We start from the raw sequence: 24,389 nt of genomic DNA, 5'->3' as shown, positions 1-24,389 counted from the left end.
ATTCTGGAGAGAGTTGCCATTTCCTCCTCCAGGGGATCTTCTGACCCGGGGACTGATCTCTGTCTCCTGTGTCTCCTGCACTGGCAGATGGTTCTTTACCCCTGAACCACCCAGGAAGCCTCAGATGCAGGTGAATTCCTCCACCGAGGCTTGCTTTTCCGTCTGCCAGCTCTCTCACAACCTGAAAACCAAGTAAAACTAAAATCCCACCTTGTGGATTTTTCCAGCCACACAACAGTGGAAATTCACAGCACACACACACGCACGTGAAGTCTGGTAAAGCTGGTGTGTTTTCAAAGGCGCCCCCTTCACCCAGGACCAAGGTGGAGAAAGACGGCTCACCGGGGACGTTCATTCCTCCACAGCAAGTCCCTTCCTCTTTCCCGCTCGAGAGTGGACTCCGCCGGTTTTCCCACTGGGGCGGGTGCTGGGCCAGAGGGAGGCCTGAGGAAGGTCAGGGAGGTCCCCCAACCCCGCTCTGCACGCAGGCCCATGCAGCCTTCCAGGAAGAAGCCACGACCCCAGGCTTCGGCCTGAGGGGAGAACACTTTTGGCAAAAACAGGGATTTCTGCTTTCCTTTAGCTTTGGCCTCTGTGGATTGGTTTTTTTCTTTTTTTCCAATCTCATGCTATCTCCAGAGTGCATTTAAAAAATATTTTATAAACATATTAATCACTTCAATCTGAGGATGTTCAGGATATCTAGCCTGCCATATTGCTGGGGATAGAAGTCTCTTATCAAACCGATTCTAGCCAGTAAAAGCGGAGTTCCCGGAGACCAGGAACCATGACTGGTTCACTGTTATATCCTGGGACCTGGACGCAGTGCTGTCTGAATAGCGAGTGTTATCTGAATGCGTGCCAAAGCCAGTGGTTTCAAGTTCAAGTGGTTGGTTTGAAATTCTAAGTACCATCAAGGCAGTTGTTTTTCCAGAAAACTCTTTTTTTTTTTGGCTGCACTGCACATCTTGCAGGATCTTAGTTCCCCGACCAGGGATCGAACCCTTGCCCCCTGCGTGGAAGCATGGAGTCCTAACCACTGCACCACCAGGGAAGTCCCTGAAATTTTACACTTTAAATAAATGCAAACTGGGAGTGCCATGGTCTCTAGAAATGTGAGTGATAAAATTTAATACAAACCAAGAGAAAATACAACCCAAATATCCAGAACACACTCTCCAGCCCTCGTGAGCTCGCTTTTCCTGCTGTTATCTATCCGTTCTCGTGGTTCAGTCATAGTTTTTGCTTCTGAATTGAAATGCAGGCTGCATGTACTTTTCACTCATTCCTTTAATATGTTGGTAGACCACAAAACCCCCAGGAGCTGCCCCAAATTATAGGATACTTATAATTTATTTTATGTTATCCTTTAAAAATTTCTGTTTTTAGGGAATTCCCTGGAGGTCCACTGGTTAGGATGCTGTGCTTTCATAGCCAAGGGCCTGGGTTCAATCCCTGGTCAGGGAGCCAAGATTCAGCAAGCTGTGTGGTATGGGCCACAAATGAAAATTTCTATTTTTATGTTTTATAATACGTATTTGCATGTTTCATGTAACTTACAGATATGCATAGACCGGACTGCCTGCTCAGGCATCATTGTTAGTGCTGGACAATGAAGACAATTTGGAGAACACTCTCAAGCAAAATGCGGTTGCTTTTTAAAGCGTACTCTACCAGGCAGCTGCCCCGTCCCCTAATCCGCTATCAGTTCTGCTAACATGGGACTTAAAAGGAGGAAAATCTGAATCATAAACACAGTCTTGTCTTGCTAATGAAAGTGAAAGTCGCTCAGTTCTGTCCGACTCTTTGTGACCCCAGGGGCTATACAGTCCACGGAGTTCTTCAGGCCAGAATATTGGAGTGGGTAGCTTTTTCCTTTCTCCAGGGGATCTTCCCAACCCAGGAATCCAACCGGGGTCTCCTGCATTGCAGGCAGATTCTTTACCAACTGAGCTACCAGGGAAGCCCCCAAAATACCCTTCTCCAGGGGATCTTCCCAACCCAGGGACATTACTTTGCTGACAAAGGTCCATTTAGTCTAAACTATGGTTTTTCCGGTAGTCATGTATGGATGTGAGAATTGGACTATAAAGAAAGCTGGGTGTTGAAGAATTAATGCTTTTGAATTGTGGTGTTGGAGAAGACTCTTAAGAGTCCCTTGGAGTGCAAGGAAATCCAACCAGTCCATCCTAAAGGAGATCCTGAATATTCATTGGAAGGACTGATGCTGAAGCTGAAGCTCCAGTACTTTGGCCACCTGATGCGAAGAACTGACTCCTTGGAAAAACACTGATGCTGGGAAAAATTGAAGGCGGGAGGAGAAGGGGACGACAGAGGATGAGATTCTTGGATGGCATCACCGACTGGATGGACATGGGTTTGAGTAAACTCTGGGAGTTGGTGATGGACAGGGAGGCCTCGTGTGCTGCAATCCCTGGGGTCGAAAAAAGTCAGACACGACTGAGCAACTGAACTGAACTGAACTGATCTTGCTAATGTTGTGTTCAGTGATAAGAGTTGCTCTTTCTGAGGTTGTTTCCCAGGGCGAAGATCTTCTGAGCTTCTTTGTGAGGACGGAGCGTCCTGGCAGGTTTGGGGCAGGTATCCTAGGAGAAGCGTGAAACAGCAGTAGCTTCCCGCTCAGGTCCCATCACAGAGGTGCCGACTGGGGTGGGGCTGGGGGCCTCTGAGTGCCTGGAGCCGAGGGTCTTTTCTGCTCCCCAGGCCCCAGGGCTGGAGCGTCTCTGCTTCGTTGTTGGCTCTGCTCCCCGCGAGCTCCTCTGAAAACCTCATAAATGCCTACAGGATCGGGTCACTGACACACAGGTTTTAAACTCCCACCTCTACTTTAAAAAGAAAAGCTTAAACAAATGGAAAGGCTAGTTTTATTCTTCTTTGCTGGTTCAGTGAAAATTGCACTAACACACTTTACAAGTTTAATTTCAAGCTTGATTTATTTATTTAGCTAGTTTTCATTTAAAAATTTAAATTTTTTTTTTTTAAAAAATTTGCTTTGCCTCTTTGAAGCTTGATTTCTTTGTTTTGCATACTTGGTTCATTGTTCAAAATGAATTCATGGCCCCTGCTATTATATATTCTGTGCATCCGTGCTTGGTCGCAGCCCTCCAGGCTCTGTCTGTGGGATTTCTCCAGGCAAGAATACTGGAGCCGGTTGCCATTTCCTCCTCCAGGGGATCTTCTCAACCCAGCAATATGAACCCATGTCTCCTGAGTCTCCTGCATTGGCAGGCAGATTCTTTACCACTGAGCCACCTGGGAAGGTATTATACATTCGTGTTGGTAACCTAGGTTTTCACTTTGTTTAAAGAGTAATGTGACTGTGTGTGATGAAGTGTCTTTCCAAGTCCTGGACAGGGTTGAGGAAACCCTCTTCATCGTTTTAAAACGCGCTTGAACTGAGAGGTCTCCTTGAGCCCATCGCCCTGCAGCTCCAGGGAAAAGACATGTTGGAATCTTGTGCTTTGATAATTTATGGTTTCAAATGTGTATCAAACTAAGAAAATTTCACTCCTTAGTCCGAGTGCCTTTCTAACAGGAGTCATTCCTAAATAAGCTTCCTGGTCCTTCAGACATAGGTTGGTGGTTGGCAGGTTTTGTGAGGAGTAAGCGGTGTGGCCCCAAAGGCCCTGGGCGTAGACCCCCGGGCACGCAGACCCCCCGGGGCCCCTCAGCACTCCCCTCCTCCCTTGCAGACTCTAGGGAGACAGCACACGCCTGGGAACACCGCCTCCTCCCGCCTCGCTGGATCCTCCTTCAGTGAGGCCAATGCAGTTCTCAGTCAACCACAGGCGCTCCTCAGGTGAGCTGCGGGGCCCACCTTGGGTGGGAGCGGATCCTCTGGCCCCGGGGTCCACTCCCAGAAACGCTGTCTCTGCCGCAGCATAACGGGCCCGGCTGTGTGTGAGTGCCCCCGCCGATCCTCAGGTCTGCCGAGCATCGCCGCACGGTGGCCGCCACCCCCGGTGGGGCCAGGTCTCCACTGCGCCCCAGTCTTCTCATGAGACCCTGATGAGTCACCCGCTGCGCCTAATCTAACGGGGCTCTGGTGAGAACCAGCGAAAACTCCGGGAAGGGACGCGTGTGCCATGACGGCTGCTGCTGTGCATCCGGTGGGTGGCCGTCCCAGGCTCTTCTCCGCCAACCCCACGCCGGGGCTGGGTGGCCCCTGGTCCCGGGTGGGTCTGTGACACCAACCTGCCCAGGATCCCCACCTCCTCACTCTCTCCCGGTCCTTCCCGGCCCCCCAGGCAGGGTCTCCAGGCTCCTGGCCACCGTGGTGGCCCCCACCCGCCTCTCCCACCAGGGTTCCCCCTCCGCGCCTCCCAGCACCCCTTTCTCCTCCATGAAAGCCCATCATTCTCAAATCCTTTCCTAGGGCCTTACTTTCAGGTTTTTCCATCCAAAGAGCTCATTTAAATGCGATGGATTTCCAGATCAGTGAGGAGACATTTTTGACACTGGGAGAGAGGATCTGACCTTTCACTGAGCCCCAGATGACGCTGCATTAGTCCTTGGGTTTCTAACACTCAGGTTCCCCGGGATCCATAGTTAGTGAAATCTTAGTTAGCCGGAATCCTGTTTAGGATTTTAGTCTGCTAAATCCCAGTTGGCCAAATCCTTTGCTAGAATTCTATTTTAACAGGCTCTGAAATTTCCCAGGTACTTCTCTGAAGGCACCCTCCTCTGAGGGGGTGGGTGGTAAGTGGGTGTCATCTGCAGACAGGAAGACCACAGCCCTGCCACAGACCAGAGGACACCCAGGGGCTCCAGGGACCAGATGCGGGGTAGGGGCCTGTGCTGGATCCTGACCCAGAAGAAGGACGTTCACAGAAAAACCGGTGAGGTCCAGATGAAACCTGGAGCTTAGTCAGCAGTAATGTACCAACGGTAACTTCCTTGTTGTAACAAAAAGTACCATAGTTACGTAAGATGGAAATGTGGGAGAAACTGGGCAAGGGGTATATGGGACTGCCTATACTTGTAACTTTTCTGTAAATCATACAGTATTCCAAGAGAAAAAGTGGTTTGAAAATGTATGTCTTAACTTCAGACAACAATGAATTCAGAATAAAGAGAATTACACAAGAAAAGCACGGTACTTGTAACGGGAACAGTATTTGCTGAAGGTAGGACCGTTGTCAATTCAGTGGGGCTGGGGGCTGGGGGTTCAGTGGGGCTGGGGGCTGGGGATTCAGTGGGGCTGGGGTCTGGGGATTCAGTGGGGCTGGGGGCTGGGGATTCAGTGGGGCTGGGGGCTGGGGGTTCAGTGGGGCTGGGGGCTGGGGGTTCAGTGGGGCTGGGGGCTGGGGATTCAGTGGGGCTAGAGGCTGGGGGCTGGGGATTCAGTGGGGCTGGGGGCTGGGGATTCAGTAGCATTACCAGCAAGATTAGCAGGGCTGGGCTGGGGAGGACATCTTCGTGGCTGAGCAGGCAGTATTAATGCCAAATAGATGGCCTGAATGGTCTGAAAGCCAGAAGGTCTGTCTTACAGGCAACTGAGAAGATAAGTAAATGCACTGCAGATAATGAGGACCGTGTTCCAAATACTTAAAAGATTACAAATATGGAAATGGGGGAGCTTCAGTGATCTCTGTTGTAGGGATTAGAATTAGTTATATCAGCAGGGACCCATGGCTTTTAACACGTCTAAATGAAGCTGATGCCGATGTGCGTGTAGATAGGGGAGCTGATGCTGATGTGCGTGGATGCACATTTCCTAGTCCTGCCCACTGAAGGCTTAGGAACAGGGCAGTCCAGTGCCAGTGGGCACACATGGCTCAGATCTTGGTTTAATACCGCCCTCCACTGAAGGAGCCAGGGCCCGCAGAAGCACGGCTGGTTCCTGCCTGCACAGGGGAAATGCAACTGAGCCCAGACATCCTGTCCCGGAAAGTAAGACAACGTCAGAGATGTTGGGAATGTCAGAACCAACACAGGAGCCAACGCAATGGAGCATCTATGGGCCAAGTCGGAGCATCAAAATAAACAAGGATCACAAGAGGTTATGACCCACTGAACAGTAAGAATCCATGGAACCCTTCTGACATAAATCAGTCAACGCGTCAGTAAGGAAATATCAGCTGGTGGAATTAGAGCGAGGGAGGGAATTAGAGACACAGCCCGTGGCCCCCCTGTGGTGCTTGAAGGCAAGGGTCATCACTGATGAGAATCAGGACAGATAAACACCATTTCAGAGCATCTCGTCACCCGCAGTGACTGTCACATGGACAAGCCTGGCAGACACCACTTGACCGGGGGGTGAAAGCCCACATCATTAGCAACGAGACAAATTCACGCTGCACTCCTCCTGACTTAGCCCGCCGCGAGGATCGTAGCGCTGCTTTGGTGGTACTCCTGTCAAAAGTGCGTATTGTGAATACAATCGTGAGGAAATATCAGACAAATCGAGCGACACTGAACAAGGAAACTGGGCTGTGCCCTTTGCAACTGTCAAGGTCCTTAGAAGAGAGTGGAGGCTGAGGACCTGGGCTGGACGGAACGAGACTGGGGATGCACCGTGTGTCCAGGTGGACCCTCCGTCTGCGGAGGACGTGGGCAACTTGGGAAATCGGAATGCAGTCCATGGGTCAGAGGGTGGCATTACATCAGTGCTGATTTCCGGATTTTGGTGATTGAGAAATGGAAATAAGCAGGAGTCCCTAACCCTAACCCTTCTAACCACGTGTGATCCAACAGAGAGAAACTGAGATAGAATGTGGCCGTCCCAAAGAGTACCGTTAGTGAAGCGGGTCTGATCGCTAGGTATCAAACTTTGTGTCTTGAAAAAAATACACCTTCCTTTTTAGTGTCTCCCGAAGACTCACAAAATTTGCTTGTGTTACTAATTTGCCCACAAAGAAAGCCCGGTAGGCTGGGTCCAGTGGACGCTGGTTTATTTCTGTGAGCAGACGCAGCTGTGAATAAACAGCTTTTAAAATCAGTTCTATCCAGCACTGACCTATAGGCGTCTTCGGGCTTTAGCACACTGTGTCTCTGAGATAACGCAGGGGTGGGCAGTTTACCCAAAAGTCGCTGAATTTCTGGCGGCCGCTCAGATGTGCACGGGGTCAGAGAGCTCACAGATACTGCCTCGTTCCGTTCCAGGCCCTCGAGCCGGCGAAGTGGAGTGGCCACGCTCGTGCGCGTGCTGGGGTCTCTCTCGTGAATCATGAGTGTTTTAAAAGTGTGTTTGCTGCTTTCTTTCCAATTTTTGAAAACACAGCATCTATACTATTTGTATTAAAAGTAAAAGTCTACTTTGTCCTTTTCTATTTTTAGTTGCTTATAAAGTATTGCTAATAGGTACGTCATTTTTCTAACGAGAAATAAACAGTGATTATATTTTTAAGTCCTTTCTTAACCTTCTGTAAGTTTGCTGGTCACCAGGTGAGTCTGTAGAACCTAGAGGGATTGTGGAGGGTGGGGGTGATTGGAGCCGTGTAGGTCATTCCATCACTGATGGGGAGGAGTGTCTTCCTGACCCTTAGAGACCAGACTCCTCCACAGCCCGGGTCCTGCTGTGTCTGAAAGACGCGTTGCTTCCACTCCACAGGAGAGACGCCCGGTGGGGTAGGGGGTGGGGGGCGCGGTCTGCAAGCCGGTGAGGGGCCTCAGATCTGGGATTGAATAGCCCTTGCCCCAGGCTTTCAAAATGGGTTTAGAATCAATTCAGTTACTCTTATGGGAAAAGGTCAATAGAAATTTTAATGGAAAATTTGACTTTGATGACATTGGAATTCAATAGCTTTGAATTTTGAAAGAAAGCTTTTTCCCATAAGAGCGAGCTGTCTCAGGACAGCTGGCGTCCACACGGTCAAGCGCCCAGGGGGGTGGGGGGACCCAGGGTGGGCCTGGGGCGCTGACTGGGGAATAATTAAGGGTCGTGTGCCCTGGAAACCAGAGGACATTTCATGTGTGGTCACGTCCAGAGGTGTTCCCAAGGTCAGCTCTGCAGGAGACGCTTCCGAGGCTGGACTCCGCATCGTGGACCAGGCCTGCGGGGCGTCCGTACCCACGCCCTCCTCCAGGAGCTGCTCTTTCCTGCCCGCGCCTCCCTGCCTGTGAGCCTGGGCTGCAGGGCACGGCCCGGTTCGGGTGGCACAAGCCCCCATGGAGAGCGACGGAGCGGCAGATGCCCGCTGCTCCCCTCCTGCTCTGCGGCCTGGATCCTACCAGGACCAGGACCAGGACCTGTCTGTGGCCTGGGGGCTTGGGGACTCAGGTACAGATGAGGGGGAGGGGCAGATGGAGAGGTTGAATCCGTAAAAAACAACAAACAAACGAACAGCTGCCAAAAAAGAAGACCCCAGACTGACTCAGGGGCTTCCTTGCTGGCTCAGCTGGTGAAGAATCCGCCTGCAGGGCAGGAGACTCCAGTTTGATTCCTGGGTTGGGAAGACCCACTGGAGAAGGAATAGGCTACCCACCCCAGTATTCTTGGGCTTCCCTGGTGGCTCAGATGGTCAAGAATCTGCCAGCAATGCAGGAGACCTGGGTTCGATCACTGGGTTGGTAAGGTTCCCTGGAGAAGGGAAAGGCTACCCACTCCAGTGTTCTGGCCTGGAGAATTCCATGGACAGAGGAGCCTGGTGGGCTACAGTCTATAGGGTAGGAAAGAGTCAGACACGACAGAGCTACTAACACTTCACTTTTCAGACTGACTCACCCCAAATTCTACCAAACCTTTGGAGAAGAGTTCATACCAGTTCTCCCCAAACTCTCCCCCCAAATAAAAGACGAGCACCTCCCCACCCGTCGTGTGCAGCCACTAGGGCCCTGGTTCCCACGCCAGACGAGGACGCCGCTTTACACCTTGGCCGCCCTCCTCCTGCTTCTGGCTCTGTTCTGTAGGTTGTCTGAGTTCTCTCCGCTTGTTAAGGCCGTTTAATTCTACAGGACTATTCGATTTCAAACACGAAAATATTCCACAGGCAAGTCTATTCTTTCCACTTTATGTTCCAACACTTCCTCATTTATTTCATACAATTCTTTAATTTTTAGCTCGTTAATAAAAAGTGTCTCCTTCCTTTCTTTTGTAATGGCAGTGGTGAGGTGGTTTAGTCACTAAGTCGTGTCTGACTCTTTACAACCACATGGAGTGCAGCCCGCCAGGCTCCTCTGTCCATGGGATTCTCTAGGCAGGAACACTGGAGTAGGTTGCCATTTCCTCTTCCAGGGGATCTTCCCAGCCCAGGGATGGAATCTACATCCCCGACATTGCAGGAGGATTCCTCACCACTGAGCCGCCTGGGACGCCCCCAAGGTGCCTGCTTCTATTCCTGTGTATATTATATTGTGCTTTTCCTTCCTCTGAACTAAACTTACTTTCTCCTTTTATATTTAATTAATTTGGATCTCTTTCTCTCCTCTAATAAGATAGACTTGTCTCTGTTTGAAATTGTCAATGCGATTTTTTTCTTTTGTGATGAATGTTGTTTCTTTAAGCTTTTCCTCTGTAGTGAAGTTTTATTTTTCACGTGTGTCTTCTTAGGACTCTGCCTCTGGAGAAAGGGCATCCATTCGGGGTGCTTGTGTCTGCCCTCCCTTCGCAGCTGTGAGCGTCTTGCTCAGTTGGTAAGGAGATGGGTTTTAGAATTCTGCAGCTCTGCTCCCAAAGCACCTGAGGGGCTGTGTGCTGGGCGTGGTGAGGTGGGAGCTGGGATGACACACCCCCGGGGTTCTCCAGACCAGGGCGGCCCTGCCGCGGTGAAGAGCATGTGCTCTCAGAGTGAGCGAAACTGTCAAATTCAGAAACAGGGGTTGGAGTTATTATGGAAAATGCTCCAGAATTCTGCTTGACCTTAAGAACAGTAGACCAGCAGATGACCCCGGGGCTGGGGTGGGTACAGCAGGAGACGGTGTCTACAGTTCAGATCAGCACGTTTGTAAAAATTAAAATATCCAACACTCAGGGGAACAGGCCCTTTCTTAAAAAAAAAAAAAAAAAGGCAACTTGGTTTAAACTTTTCCCTTGGAAAGTTTTCAAAAGCCAAAAAAACTAGTCTCGTCACTTGACTCAGCAGCCCCTTATCAGACATTTATCTTAAGAATAATAAAAGCCGATGACTACTTCTAGTGTACTTGTTAATCTGACTTTACAGAGACAGCACGAGGTAGAAAAGATTAAGACTCCCAGCTCCCGGTGAGGACGCGGAAGCCAGGGCACCAGGGCTGGAGAGGAGTCACGGGTCAGGGACTAGAGGTGCCGGTGTCCAGAAGGCAGGGGGTCTGGGCTCTGGGTCAAGCGTCCGTGGGGGGCTGGGTGTGCAGAGAGGAGCCTGGGGCACTGGGGCACTCCCGTCCGGCTGGGCACCAGCGCCTGGCAGGAGCGCATGTGAGCCGCGTCTTGGGCTGGTCCGGCCGTGTTCTTGGGCTGTGATGAGATGCAGACCACTGTCAGAGGTGGTCCGGGAAGCGCTGTCTGCTCCTCCCAGCAGCTCAATCAGAGACCACGTTTGGACACAGGCAGCTTTCCCCAGAGGATTCGTCCACTGAGTTCTCTCTGAGTGCCGATGCTTTCTGCTTTGTTTGCTTTTCATTTATAACCCTGCTCCTCAGCTTTTGTCTTCTGCTGCCTCTGGCTTCTAAGAAGGCTCTAATTTTGCAAAAAAAAAAAAAAAAAAAGACATACTCACTCTGCAGCAAAAGAGATTTTCACTTTACTGACCGGCCTGGGGCGGCCAGCTCCTAGCTGAGGGACAGACACCCGATCGGATTCTGAAGGTCACTGTGGAGTGATCGCTGTTAACAGGGTGTTTTCCTTCAATAACACTTTAAAGTCTATGTTCGCTGCGGGGATGATGAGCGCTGAAGCTTGACGAGCCGTTCCGCTCGGGCAGGATGGCGGAGAATCTCACAAAGAAAGCACGGGGCTTGTTTGCGCCTCCTCGGTCAGCCTGGGGGCAGGGCCGCCGACCGCTCCGGACCCAGGCTCAGGGCCCCGTCAGGGCCGCGGTGACCCTGCACGGCGCTCGTCGGCCCAGAGAAATACCTGACAACACTGCTTATTAGGTGGTGACGTCCAAACGGCTTAAGGAGTTGCATCCTCACAACTAGATGACTGAGAAAATAATGCCAGTATACCGAGATTAAAACCAGCATCTCGGTCATCCTCACAGGAGCAGCGTTTCCAGCCGGGGCGAGCACCCCTGGCCGTCTGCGTAGCGGCTCTGACCTCAGCCCCCCGGGCACGGCCACCCCTGCCTCGTCCGTGTAGAAGTCCTCCTGGTTCCTGCGTCTCAGCTCAGCAGTTGAAGGAAGCCCCAGCTCCACGAAGGCTTGGAGCTCTGCAAGCCGACCAGAAGTCGTGGCCTCCGCCGAGCTCCTCATCCCCGGAACTTTATTGTGTAATCCTTGGAAATACCAAGCGTCTTGGCGCACACCGGGGGTTGTGGTGCCCCGTCGGGGTTCCCCAACACAGGGCTTGGTCACCACCGGTACAAGTTCCGATTCAAATTCGCAGTCGTCGATTTGGGAAATCAGCCCCAAGAGGGCTCCCCTCGTCCGTGATTCTGTTGACCGCGAAGAGTTTGTGTGCCTGTGAAAAGCACCTCAGTGGCTGCAGAGGTCTGTCAAAATCATCCTCATCTTCCTTTGTCTGATCATACAGAATGTGAGTTCATTTTCTAGGCCTTCCTTTCGGGTGAAGAAGGCCAGTAAGCAGAGAGAAGAAATATTCTGAGCTTTTTTTTTTTCCTGGCTGTGTGCCTTGTGGGATCTCGGTTCCCCGACCAGGGATGGAACTCGGGCCATGGCAGTGAGAGCCCAGAATCCTAGCCACAAGGCCCCCAGGGACCCCTGATAAGGCTCACTCTGAGTTAAGCTGGCCCGAGCTCCTGTTGCTTGTAATCCACCCAGGCTCAGCCACTTCCCAGAGGCGTCCCTGTCCGCGCCCACCCCGCTGGTGGACGGCACTTCGTTACACGCATCCGTCCTCCCGCAGGTGGGCCTCCGGGTAACTTCCAGGGTGGGCTCTTACAAGTAAACCTGCTGTGGCTGTTTTAGCACTTGGCCTTGGTGGGCAGACGTCTGTTGGGTGTGATAGAAACAGGTTTGCTGGACTGGGGGAGGCGCTTGCTTCGCTCCGTGGAGTCTGCAATGCTTTCTCAAGGTCATTTCCCCATGGAGTTCCAGCCGCTCCGTGTCCTCTTCAGCACTGGGTGTTGCCCCTCCTTTTCACGTTGGCATCGGGGTTACTGCATTTCTAAAGAGTCGTGGGCCTGGACGTTCACAGCAAGAAAGGTGAGCACAGCTCACCCAGCTCTCGCCCCAGGACCAGCATCTCAGGAAGGTGACCAGCACCAGCGTGACTTGGCCTGCAGGAATGAGTCCCTGGGAAGACGGCATTTCTAGCCACAGATTAGCAAACCGATGTCGCTGCTTCATGGTCTGGGTTAATATGAGCTTGTCCTGAGGGCTGAGCTGCCTGCAGTGAGGGCCCGGGTCAGGGGAGGAATCCGTGTATGCAGAAATCAGAATCGGGCTGCCTCTGGGGTGGGATGGGACCCAGCAGCTCTATTTGTAACAGAACCAGGAGGCTGTGTGAGGGGAAATTTCTGGTGCTGAGAATGTTTGAGAGCTTGACCTGGTGTATGCACAGGAAGAAGTCGTCAAGTGCGCCCGTAAGCTGAACGTGCTCCACAGATGATCCTGTGTGTGTGTGTAGACCCCTGTTTAAAAAGTAGCTTAGTACCATCGTTCGAGGTTCTGTATATACGTGTGGCTGATTCACGCTGATGTGCGGCAGAATCCACAGCAATGTCATACAGCAATTACCCTTCAATTAAAATTACATAATTTCTTTTTTAAAAAGTAACTTAGTTCCCATCTCTTCCCTTGTTGGACAAAAGAAAGACCTCTCGCAGACCTGGCCACCGGGATTCTGGCCACAGGACCGGCGGACCTGCACTGCGAGGCTGTGTCTGGGAGAGGGGCAGGTCCGCGTGAAGGTGTCTCCTCTGAGCCGGGGGAGCCCCAGGGTGTGCTGAGGGCAGTCAGAGCACCGCGCGGAGGGGAAATGGAAGCCTTTCTGTTTTCCCACGTGTCCGCAGAAGGAACAAGTTAAGGGAAAGGTGTTAGCTTCAGATTCATAAGGCGCCGAGCTGGGGTTGCCAGTAAAAGGAAACCCAATTGCTCAGCCAGACTCTGAAAAATATGACTTGGTCCCTGAGTGAGAGCAGATGTTGTTTCCTGTTACAGACACGAGCTGTGCACCCTCCGGTTCCCACCACGGCAAGCCATCCTTTCTCCCTTCGGAGGCGAGCGAAAAGGAGCAGAATTCCGGCTCCACCATCCCTGGTGACGAGCGGGCAGGGAGACTGTTCTCCTGAACCACGACCACCTCGTCACGGGTTGCCTCGCCCTCCCGTCACGGCCAGCCAGCAGAGGCCGGGCGCCCCGAGTCCCCTCTCCTGGATCCTCGGAGCGGGACGCTCCTCCAGGAAAGGACTTCCTCTCCCCGCCGGCTGCGGGGACTGGGCGGCTGGCTGATGGCTCGGCCCCACTGACGGAGCTTTTCCAGTTTTGGAAAGTGGCGTGTGCCTCCTTGCCCGGGCAGACGGTAATTTATGCTGCGAATTCAGGCCTGGGCGTGACGACTCAGTCCTTTCAGGCCCCTGAAAACCTGCCTGGGGGCAGCTCCAGCCGCCAGCAGCACTGCCTCTGGCCTCCCTCGCCCACCACCCTCGGCGCCCTGTCCCTGCCCGCCTCTCCCTCCAGGCCCCCACCTGCAGCCGCGCCAGCTGACACTGTCTCCTGCCAGCACAGGGACGCGGCAACACCTTCTGCAGAGTTTTCGGCCAGAGCTGGACTCCTCTGAGCCCTTAACAAGCAGCCTGCTCCGTAACAAACCACAGGACAAATATACTCGCTCCAATGTGGCAGCCTGAGCTACTTATTTTGCTTGATTTATGGGGAGTGAGACCCAAGGATGCCGTGGGGCTTTTCAGACATTGCTAAGTGTACGCTGACGCCCAGCGGGGTTGGGAAGGGGCTCAGTCTCCCATACTCCAGCGGGGGCACAGGGCCTGGCAGCTGCGGGGATGGAACGACGTGGGAAAGGGGGCAGGGAGGACCCCCCAGCCCGGGCTGGCTCCAGCCTGTGCCCACCGCCCGTCGGTCCCCAGCAGGACTCAGGCCCAGGGGATTACTGGCGCTTCTCTGAAGTGTGAGCCCACCGGGTAGCGCACCCAGGAGAACTGGCCGTGTTCTCCATCCGCTCCGTGCAGCGTGGCCTTTGCACACAGAGCACTTGAAGTGTGGTTCTTGAAAATGCATGACTACAGTTTATTTATTGCTGTGGTTTAGTCGCTCAGTCGTGTCCAGCTCTTTGCAACCCCATGGACTGTAGCCCTCCAGGTTCCTCTGTCCATGGGATTTCCCAGGCAAGAATACTGTAGCGGGTTGCCATTTAGTGGGTTGCCATTTCCTTCTCCAGGGAATCTTCCCGACCCACCGCTCAAACCCACATAACCAGCATTGGCACCAGATTCTTTACCGCTGAGCCACCTTACCTTCCATTAATTTGCAGTTTGACTTAAATAGCTACTTTATCGGACAGCACAGCTTTGGGCAGCGAGGCAAAAAAATTCCAGATTTCTGCCAATGTTTATTTTCCTCTAACTGAAATATTCAGAGTGGCCTCACTGAGTCGGGCTCTGGGGGAGGGCTCCTGCGGCGTGCTGTGGGGGGCCTGGCCAGGAGGTCTCGCTCCAGAGGTAACAGTGGCTCGCTGGAGGCTCATTCAGAATCACAAACACCCTGCATGGCCTCTTGCTGGATTTGCAGATGATCTGATTTTAAGGAGAGCATCATTGCAAGCTCCAATATTCTGTCCACCTGATGTGAAGAGCCAACTCATTGGAAAACACTCTGATGTTGGGAAAGATCGAGGGCAGGAGGAGGAGCCAGTGACGGAATGGGATGGTTGGATGGCGTCACCAACTCAATGGTCATGAGTCTAAGCAAACTTGGGAGACGGTGGAGGACAGGGAAGCTGGCGTGCTGCAGTCCGCGGGGCAACAGAGCCAGACACGGCCGAGCAGCTTAGTGCGGCACAGGGATGCAGCAGATAGGATGAAGGGACGCTGCTGCCCCAGCTTGGCGGGTGGTGGCCTCCGCAGGTCCAGCTGGACACTTGATTCAGCCCGACGAGGTCCCAGGACCCACAGCTGCTGGGAGGGTCTGAGTGATGGATTCACCTTCCCCTGGAGGGGAAGGGTTACCCTCCAAGGTAACCAGGGGTGGGGGAGGGTAACCTTGGAGGGTAACCCGCTCCCAAGTGTAGGTTGTGTCTTGCAATATTGGCTCATAATAGTTAAAATCACCATGATGAGAGACAGAGATCAAACACGTGAAAACGGAGAAGAATCCAACGCAGGAAACGAATGACATTTTCGCCACCATTTAAAACATGCTAAACATAGTACTTTATAAATCCCACTAAATGCTTGATGAGGTTCCGAAGCCTCTTTTGAGCTTTCAGATTTAGCAGCAATTTTAGTCCAACCCCATGGAGGCAGCGCTTCCAGCTGTGGTTCAAAGAACCAAAATACAAAGAGTAACGGGCGTCGTGCTGAAATGCTCGCCTTTGTCCTGGCGCCGTGGGATCGCGTGGGAAGCGTCTGCAGCTGAACGAAGCGGGTTGGAGCAGCACGCATGGGTTGGGGGGGGCAGGCGGCAGGGGGCTCTGCACGCAGGCGGGCAAGCACACAGAGGCTCCTTTTTCAGCTTCGTGCTTAAAAATGATTTCAGAGTCGCAGAAGGATTGTGGAAACTAGCCCAGAGAGCTCCCCTTACCCTCCACCTAGCTCCCAGCTAGTTACCACGTGCCACCCCGGCCTGACACGGGGGCACCAGGCGGCCGACCCAGACCTCCTCCCGTGTTCCCGCCGACGGACCCCAGCAGGACCCCACTCTGCGAGAATGTGGGGTCACCCCCCCACACCCATCTGGGGCTGTTCCCCAGCTTTTCATGACCGCACCCTCTGCAGAGTCCTGGGCAGGTGTATTCGGGGATGTCTCTCCCTGCTTTGCGAGAGTGTGGGGTCACCCCCATACACCCATCTGGGGCTGTTCCCCAGCCTTTCGTGACTGCGCCCTCTGCAGAGTCCTGGGCAGGTGTTTTCGGGGATGTCTCTCCCCGCTTTGTGAGAGTGTGGGGTCACCCCCACACACCCATCTGGGGCTATTCCCCAGCCTTTTGTGACCGCGCCCTCTGCTGAGTCCTGTGCAGGTGTTTTCGGGGACGTCTCTCTCTTCGGTTTGTCTGACGCTTTCCCAGGCGTGGATCGAGGTTCTGAGTCTTTGGCAGGAGCGGCTCTGGGGGGCTGCCGTGTCCCTGCCCGCCTCGTCCAGGGTCCGCGGGGTGCATACATCCCACTGCTGGAGACGCTGACCTCCACCTCCTCGCTAAGATCTGTCTCCCCTGAAAAGTGCTGTCTGCCTCTCGTAATTAACAGGTATCTGTGAGACTCTGCAAATGCCTTCTTCCTAATCAGGGTGTCTGGGTATTCAGTACTTACAATGTTGGCTGTATTTGCTTCAAAAATTAAGTTGGAAAAAGGTCTATTACCCCCTGTGTATCCGAAGAAAGATGTACCATAGGACGCATAGTCTTAATAAGAAATGGTCGTTTTCCTAAAGTCAAAAATTTAATGGAAAAACTGTAAGCAGTCCTACTGTCTGAAGTAGAAATGGAGAGGCTCTGGAGACAGTCACTAACGGACTCCGGGTAAGTGAGTTTCAAGTCAGACTCTTGCAGACAGATATCTGCCAGGTGCTACAGATGTCATCAAGACACTGACGCAGATTTAGAGATGAAAGGTAAAAGGCCGTCTGTGGTTCTAGATAAAGAGGTGGGGAAGGACCATGAATATCTGTGGTACCAGAATCATTCTGGTTAACTTGTAACTGTTAACTTAAGCGTTGAACTTAAAGATGAATTACAGAGTTTTCTTTTACACGACACCAGAGCTGTCCAAACGTCATGACCTGTCCTTGGGAAAACAAATGGCTGTCAGAGGAAACGTCTTAACAGATAGCTTTAAAATAATAAGCAACACGTTTAATTTGTAGCTTAAAGATGAAAGTGATTTTTTTTAAATGACCAAGAAAACTACAGCTTTTTGAGAGCAGCTTTTGAGAACAGATGGGCTAAAGTCTCTATTATTGCCCCAAATGATGTATGTCATCTATTAAGATGCTCCTGTCTGCATACTTTATTTTCTGTCTTATTTAACAATCTTCCCCAAAATGATGGGTTGTAATTCCATATGCTAAAAATGTTAATATGTAGTGACTTATGATTAATTTGCAAGAACAACTAATTGACATCAGGGAAGATGGAAATTTACTAGCTGAATTTCAACCAAATGTTTGCATAATTGGTAGATAAGAACTAAAAATGAGTAACATGATTTAGTAAGTCAATTATTCATTGCTATTCAGATGTGCGCTTCTTAGAGGAGTACTTTTTACAAGTTTGAAAGCCATTAGAATCACAAAGTAAACAGCTTAGGATCAGACCTCCACATGCTGTATCAGGAAATGTTAAACTAAGCTTCTCAAAAACAGTGAAGTATGAGGCAGATTCTGTATCACCTGAGCCACCAGGGAAGCCCTCAATCACATTCGGTTCACTTTAGTGCAGTTCAGTTGCTCAGTCGTGTCCGACTCTGTGATCCCATGGACTGCAGCACGCCAGGCCTCCCTGTTCATCAAGTCCCGGAGTTTACCAAACTCACGTCCATTGAGTTGGTGATGCCATCCAACCATCTCATCCTCTGTTGTGCCCTTTTCTTCGCGCCTTCAATCTTTCTCAGTATCAGGGTCTTTTCAGATGAGTCAGTTCTTCACATCAAGTGGCCAAAGTATTGGAGTTTCAGCTTCAGCATCAGTCCTTCCAGTGAATATTCAAGGTTGGTTTCCTTTAGGATGGACTGGTTGGATCTCCTTGCAGTCCAAGGGACTCTCAAGAGTCTTCTCCAACACCACAGTTCAAAGGCATCAATTCTTCGGGGCTCAGCTTTCTTCACAGTCCAACTCTCACATCCATACATGACCACTGGAAAAACCATAGCCTTGACTAGACGAACCTTTGTTGGCAAAGTAATGTCTCTGCTTTTTAACATGCTGTCTAGGTTGGTCATAACTTTCCTTCCAAGGAGTAAGCGTCTTTTAATTTCATGGCTGAAGTCACCATCTGCAGTGATTTTGCAGCCCAGAAAAATAAAGTCTGACACTGTTTCCACTGTTTCCCCATCTATTTCCCATGAAGTGATGGGACCGGATGCCATGATCTTCGTTTTCTGAATGTTGAGCTTGAAGCCAACTTTTTCACTCTCCTCTTTCACTTTCATCAAGAGGCTTTTGAGTTCCTCTTCACTTTCTGCCATAAGGGTGGTGTCATCTGCATATCTGAGGTTATTGATATTTCTCCCAGCAATCTTGATTCCAGCTTGTGTTTCTTCCAGTCCAGCGTTTCTCATGATGTACTCTGCATGTAAGTTAAATAAGCAGGGTGACAATATACAGCCTTGACGAACTCCTTTTCCTATTTGGAACCAGTCTGTTGTTCCATGTCCAGTTCTAACTGTTGATTCCTGACCTGCATACAAATTTCTCAAGAGGCAGATCGGGTGGTCTGTATTCCCATCTCTTTCAGAATTTTCCACAGTTTGTTGTGATCCACACAGTCAAAGGCTTTGGCACAGTCAATAAAGCAGAAATAGATGTTTTTCTGGAACTCTCTTGCTTTTTCCATGATCCAATGAATGTTGGCTATTTGATCTCTGGTTCCTCTGCCTTTTCTAAAACCAGCTTGAACATCTGGAATTTCATGGTTCATGTACTGTTGAAGCCTGGCTTGGAGAATTTTGAGCATTACTTTACTAGCATGTGAGATGAGTGCAATTGTGCAGTAGTTTGAGCATTCTTTGGCATTGCCTTTCTTTGGGATTGGAGGGAAAACTGACCTTTCCCAGTCCTGTGGCCACTGCTGAGTTTTCCAAATTTGCTGGCATATTGAGTGCAGCACTTTCACAGCATCATCTGTCAGGATTTGAAATAGCTCAACTGGAATTCCATCACCTCCACTAGCTTTGTTCGTAGTGATGCTTCTTCCAAAGGCCCACTTGACTTCACATTCCAGGATGTCTGGCTCTAGGTCAGTGATCACACCGGTGTCATTATCTGGGTCATGAAAATCTTTTTTGTATAGTTCTTCTGTATATTCTTGCCACCTCTTCTTAATCTGTCCACTAAAATATTATCATGTAGAATGGTATTGTTTTAGGGAGGATAAAAAGGTTTTCTGTAGGATAAATAAAATAACTCACAATTATTCTAGGGCACTGTTTGTTTAATCTTTAACTCATACTTTAAGCATTTTTATGGTTGTGCAGATTTTTAAATATAAGTAATACGGGGACTTTCCTGGTGGTCTGGTGGCTAAGACTTGTTACTCCCAATGCAGGAGGCCTGGGTTCGATCCCTTGTTGGGAAACAGCCCACCTGCTGCAAGTAAGACCCAGCACAGACAAATCTTAAAAAATAAATATACTTTAAAAGATTTAAACAATATGTAAGTAGGATGTTAGCACGGCCGTTCTTACATGTGGCTTAAAAATACATAGTTATGTATGGAGGGTTTGCTCAGCTCTTTTCACCTCTGGGGATATGAGGTCAAAAGTGTCCACAGTTCGCTGCTCTGAATCCAAGCCGAGCTTGGACCTCAGAGCGAATCTGGGGCAAGTTCCTAACCTTCCCTGGGTGCTGGTTTCTTTGTAAATTTGAGTGAAATCCCAGCTTGGCTTGGTTGTCCAGGAAACCGAAGGGGCAGAGTCGGTGCCTAGAGCACAGGACCCCTCCTGCCTCTGTTCCCTGCCCCTCCAGCTCCCCTGTCGGTGCCGCAGGAAGAGTCCCACTCCGTCTCTGCAACCTAACCCTCACGTACACGGAGATGTTTTCATCATCCACAATATTTTTCTTTCTGCAGCTGTTCTTGTTCAGGAGCAACAAAGATAAGTAAACAGGTGCGTCCTATTCTGAGCATCACAGGGGCTGTGGCCTGCTCTGGGGCGCTAACGCCCGCCTCCACTCAGGTGCCCAGACACACCTGCCCACTGCTTTTGAGAACACTTTGTATCCCTTGGCCCCGCCGAGTGGCATGTGGGATCTTAGTTTCCCGAGGGATGGAACTGCTGCCGTCGCGCTGGAAGGGAGTGGTCTTACCCACTGGACCACTGGGGAAGGCCCCGTGCAGTTGTGTTTTTTAAGATTTTTCGATATGGACCACTTTTTAAACTCTTTATTGAACTTGTTACAATATTGCTTCATTTTTATGTTTTGGTTTTTGGCCGCCAGGCATGTGGGATCTTAGGTCCCTGACCAAGAATCGAACCCCCTGCCCTCTGCACTGGAAGGCTGAGTCTTAACCATTGCACTGCCAGGGAAGTTCCCCCCACCCCCATGCACTTTTATAGGTGAGTCTGGCTCCACGCAGAAAGACAAGGTGGGCATGGCTCCAGAGGGCACATGAAACTGGACACACATCCAGCCCTGGCACGGCTGCCCCGAGTGGCTCTGAGCTTTGGCTGTGCCGGGACCTGGCATGGAACTGGGCCCCCAGGCGTAGGCAGGACGGTCAAGGCTCTGCATGGCCGCCTTGATTGCCGGGCTGACCCCGTCCTCCTGCCTCCCCTCTGCTTTTCTGATATCTTCTGGGGCACAGAGGATGCCGTCGTGATCAGGGTGTGTGAGTAGCTAGCTCCTTCATCGGCAGTTTCGCCACTAAAAGACCTCATTAAGCGAAGCATCTGAGAGTGACCAAATGGAATTATTAGCTTCGGGGAGTTCCAGTTTGGTCTGTATTAGACCATGACCGGAGAAGTTCTCGCCAACGACAAGCCGAGGGCTTGCGTTTCCCTCTGAAAAACTGACTTTTAGGCGGCAGCCGTGGTGCTCTTTCCAAGGAACTGCTGTGTGATACCATGTGAACTGCAGCAATTTTCCAAGTGAACGCATGTGGAAGCAGGAGTGCTTGGTGGGCGGGGATTCTTTGGACAGAGACACGGAAGAAAATGTGCCCTAAAAATAAAGCCCAGAAAGAGAACCTCAGTTTCCAACTGGAGGTCCCCCGAAGCGTGGCTCAGGAGTTGTGCTGATTCTCCAAGGCCTCTCCCGGGAAGGCGGTGGAGGAGGAGCTGAGCTTCCTCTCCGCGTGCGTCCGAGCCCCTGCCTCTCCTCCGTCCCAGGCTGTGCGGTGACCCCTGCAGTTTTACTGGTGCTTTCCAGCCCAGTCGGCCCGGCCCTCCAGGGCACGCTGAGCTGGCAGGATCCGCGGGCAGGACCCACGTGTGGATGGCCCACTCTTGTGCCCTGTTACGCTCGCGCACAAGGTGCGGCTGGGAAAACAGCAAGGAGACGGGGTGTCTCCCTTCTGCAGCGCGAGCCCCTGAGAGGCCTCGCGGGGTCCCCGGTGAACAGACGAACCCTGCAGGGCAGCGATGGAAACTCCCGACCGCGTGTCACCGCGATGAGAACTGGGGGTGGTCACACCAAAACCCGCTCTGCCTTTCCCTGAGGCTGCAGAGAGGCAGCAGGTCACAGTGCCCAGCATGGCCAGGGGGATGGCTGAGCAGTGTCTTGAAGGAAGCGGTGTCCCCCGACCAAACGTTGTTTGTGAAAGCCGACTAACGGCGATAATCCAACCACTGTCCGTGGGCTGCTTCAATAAACATTGGTGTAATCGAACAATAAAATATATAAAGCATTTCAAATAATGAAGATGCTCTACGTGTACTGCAATGAAACAGCTTCCAATACTTCAGGTGAGGCAGTGGGGTTGGCATGCTCTCCTTTGTATGAAATAGATTGTACACACATGTACAGACACTGATCGCACACATGTATGGACACTAATTCCACACACATGTACAAACACTGGTTGCACACGTGTGTACACAGATCACACGCGTGTAGACATTGATCGCACACATGTGTACAGACACTGATTGCACACGCGTGTACAGACACTGTGATATTGAATGGTTTGCCTTGGAAACGAACAGAGATCATTCTGTCGTTTTTGAGATTGCATCCAAGTACTGCATTTCGGACTCTTTTGTTGACCATGATGGCTACTCCATTTCTTCTGAGGGATTCCTGCCCGCAGTAGTAGATATAATGGTCATCTGAGTTAAATTCACCCATTCCAGTCCATTTCAGTTCGCTGATTCCTAGAATGCCGACATTCACTCTTGCCATCTCTTGTTTGACCACTTCCAATTTGCCTTGATTCATGGACCTGACATTCCAGGTTCCTATGCAATATTGCTCTTTACAGCAGCGGACCTTGCTTCTGTCACCAGTCACATCCACAGCTGGGTATTCTTTTTGCTTTGGCTCCATCCCCTTCATTCTTTCTGGAGTTATTTCTCCACTGATCTCCAGTAGCATATTGGGCACCTACTGACCTGGGGAGTTTCTCTTTCAGTATCCTATCATTTTGCCTTTTCATACTGTTCATGGGGTTCTCAAGGCAAGAATACTGAAGTGGTTTGCCATTCCCTTCTCCAGTGGATCACATTCTGTCAGACCTCTCCACCATGACCCGCCCGTCTTGGGTTGCCCCAAACGGCATGGCTTAGTTTCATTGAGTTAGACAAGGCTGTGGTCCTAGTGTGATTAGATTGACTAGTTTTCTGTGAGTATGGTTTCAGTGTGTTTGCCCTCTGATGCCCTCTTGCAACACCTACCGTCTTACTTGGGTTTCTCTTACCTTGGGCGTGGGGTATCTCTTCACGGCTGCTCCAGCAAAGCGCAGCCATTGCTCCTTACCTTGGACGAGGGGGATCTCCTCACCGCCGCCCTTCCTGAACTTCAATGTGGGATAGTGCCTCTAGGCCCTCCTGCGCCCATTCAGCCACGGCTCCTTGGACGTGGGGTCGGTCCTCCTGGCCACCGCCCCTCGCCTCGGTGGAGCAGTTGCTCCTCCCCGCCGCCGCCCTTGGCCTCCAACTTAGGGGCGTGGGGTATCTCCTCCTGGCCGCCGCCCCTGACCTCGGACGTGGGGGTGGCTCCTCTCGGCCGTGCTATGGTGCGCCATGTCGCAGCCACCTGAGCTAGTAATCCAAGTCTATGCCCCAACCAGTAACGCTGAAGAAGCTGAAGTTGAACAGTTCTGTGAAGACCTACAAGACCTTTTAGAACTAACACCCCAAAAAGATGTCCTTTTCATTATAGGGGACTGGAATGCAAAAGTAGGAAGTCAAGAAACACCTGGAGTAACAGGCAAATTTGGCCTTGGAATACGGAATGAAGCAGGGCAAAGACTAATAGAGTTTTGCCAAGAAAATGCACTGGTCATAACAAACACCCTCTTCCAACAACACAAGAGAAGACTCTACACATGGACATAACCAGACAGTCAACACTGAAATCAGATTGATTATATTCTTTGCAGCCAAAGATGGAGAAGGTCTATACAGTCAGCAAAAACAAGACCAGGAGCTGACTGTGGCTCAGACCATGAACTCCTTATTGCCAAATTCAGACTTAAATTGAAGAAAGTAGGGAAAACCACTAGATCATTCAGGTATGACCTAAATCAAATCCCTTATGATTATACAGTGGAAGTGAGAAATAGATTTAAGGGATTAGATCTGATAGATAGAGTGCCTGATGAACTATGGAATGAGGTTCGTGACATTGTACAGGAGACAGGGATCAAGACCATTCCCATAGAAAAGAAATGCAAAAAAGCAAAATGGCTGTCTGGGGAGGCCTTACAAATAGCTGTGAAAAGAAGAGAAGTGAAAAGCAAAGGAGAAAAGGAAAGATATAAACATCTGAATGCAGAGTTCCAAAGAATAGCAAGAACAGATAAGAAAGCCTTCTTCAGCGATCAGTGCAAAGAAATAGAGGAAAACAACAGAATGAGAAAGACTAGGGATCTCTTCAAGAAAATCAGAGATACCAAAGGAACATTTCATGCAAAGATGGGCTCGATAAAGGACAGAAATGGTATGGACCTAACAGAAGCAGAAGATATTAAGAAGAGATGGCAAAAATACACAGAAGAACTGTACAAAAAAGATCTTCACGACCCAGATAATCATGATGGTGTGATCACTGACCTAGAGCCAGACATCCTGGAATGTGAAGTCAAGTGGGCCTTAGAAAGCATCACTACGAACAAAGCTAGTGGAGGTGATGGAATTCCAGTTGAGCTATTTCAAATCCTGAAAGATGATGCTGTGAAAGTGCTGCACTCAATATGCCAGCAAATTTGGAAAACTCAGCAGTGGCCACAGGACTGGAAAAGGTCAGTTTTCACTCCAATCCCAAAGAAAGGCAATGCCAAAGAATGC

At 50.8% G+C, this 24,389-nt stretch overlaps 1 long non-coding RNA gene across 1 annotated transcript; it reads left to right on the top strand.

The window, feature by feature from the left end:
• The first annotated feature begins 7,697 nt into the window (after positions 1 to 7,697).
• On the top strand, positions 7,698 to 16,857 carry LOC138990269 (uncharacterized). The gene is made up of 3 exons (XR_011466390.1): positions 7,698 to 9,283; positions 9,512 to 9,594; positions 13,219 to 16,857. It is a non-coding gene; the product is annotated as an uncharacterized lncRNA (long non-coding RNA).
• The last annotated feature ends 7,532 nt before the right edge of the window (positions 16,858 to 24,389 follow it).

This window comes from Bos mutus, chromosome 12 (genome assembly GCF_027580195.1).
Source record: "Bos mutus isolate GX-2022 chromosome 12, NWIPB_WYAK_1.1, whole genome shotgun sequence".
NCBI lineage: Eukaryota > Metazoa > Chordata > Mammalia > Artiodactyla > Bovidae > Bos > Bos mutus.
Note: the sequence above shows the minus strand (reverse complement) of the source record. Positions and strands in the feature narration are given on the sequence as shown.